Source organism: Scomber japonicus, chromosome 17 (genome assembly GCF_027409825.1).
Source record: "Scomber japonicus isolate fScoJap1 chromosome 17, fScoJap1.pri, whole genome shotgun sequence".
Taxonomy (NCBI): Eukaryota; Metazoa; Chordata; class Actinopteri; order Scombriformes; family Scombridae; genus Scomber; species Scomber japonicus.
In genome coordinates, this window is record NC_070594.1 from 31425566 (window position 1) to 31427334 (window position 1769).

Here is a 1769-nt window from a genome sequence, read left to right on the forward strand (position 1 = left end):
TTCCCATATCTAAGGGAAGCGATGATTTATTCTTTGGCTTTGCACCAAGAGAGTTCCAGGGAGGACTACTGGTTGATTTACTGCCGTAACCACCAGCCTCCTGCTTCTTGGTGGTGCTAATTAGCTGTCTGTTAGCCTGCTCCTGTCCACTGATTTGGGTCATCAGTAGAGTGGTTTCATTCCCATATTGTCCATTTACCTCCACGTTGACTTCGAGACGCTGAATTTTCATCTCCAGCACTGCTATCTTCTGGAGAAGTTTGTGGTAATCATCCGTGGAAAAGGGAGGCATCTTGCTGTTAATTAGCTTAGCTGAGCTCCTCAATCCCAGTCACTATAGTGCAGGCTTGTGCTGCTGATAGGCCACGCTCACTAAGTAAAAGAGTTTAAATAATAGTGGTAGCCTTGAGATACTTTCGTAAATTAAGCTCCCAGTGATATAGAAGTATCCAGGACCCGCTTTCCATACATTTTGTAACAAAAGGACAGGATTTCAATGGAAAAAATAAAGCGGAGAGCACAGAGCGAAGCGTCTGCACTCAAGCAAAGCAGGAAGTGTAGCTCCAAGTTACTTATTATGTATTACTATAAAGGAAGAAGTCATTTTTATGAGCATATGGAGATTTTGATTGAATAAAAACGTTCCTGTTAGGCTTTACGTATGCAGGCCCCCTTTATATATAGACCACCATACTTCATTTATCAATGGGCTGCTCCCAGGTTATTGCCAAAATAATCATTTACATTGTAAATTATGTTAATAGATGCTTTAGGGATAATCATCCCTCATGCCTGTGCTGTTGGAAAAGGCCTTGTTATCAAAGCAAGGGGTTTGGTTGGCTGCATGTCCATATCAAGATAACAGATACAGCAACAATAGTAGGCTAGACAGCCAGCAAGAGATCTTATTGATACTTTCATGTAGATAATACAAATAATAAGTAAAATAATCGTATTAAGCAGAAAGTTAAATTAGAGATAATCAACATGCAAAGCAAAGTGCATTCACTAAAAAGAACTATGTTTACACAGTGTGTTTCTAACCTGATGCACAGCAGACGGACACTTATTATTCCAAAAAGAGACGAGACTCGACTCTTGACCAAAGACTCAAGAATTGGTTTGTACTCGCATAAAATGACTTGCACACTCTAAACAATATTAAAACACAAAGTAGCTTGTACTGTGAGTCATTTATTAATCAAGTACTTTGTACTTTTAGTTGAATAGGTATGTCAAATGGTAATATTTACTTTTAGTTGAGTAAAGATTTTAAGTATTCTAGCCACCACCGTGGAGAAGACATGTTGTATCATGTCTGCTGTACTCTTGAAGACACTGTGCAGTGTGGCAGTCTTTCAGTGTTTTACCTTTAATTAAAACTCGTTCAATGGTGCAGAGGGAATCCCCATCACAAACTACTGTAGTCAGGCAGCTACAAACCGGTTCAGCTCAATCTAAAAACACAAATAGAGATGATTGAGTTGCAGTAGGGTTGAGGTTTGTTTACAACCTGACTGGTCACTTTCTTGTGTTTGTTACCACGGTGGATCTATATTTAGTGATGTTGCTCTCTAGTTATTCATGGTACCTATGAAAAATGATTATCCTTTAAATGTCTGTATTAGATAATACAAATAATACTAACCTGTTCATTGTTTTATTACATAATTTTAAAATAAAAAGTTAAATCATGTATTTGTTTAAAATGTGAAGCATTATTGTGTAGGGGGGGGGGGGGGGGGGGTTTGTTCACTGTCTCTTCTGGG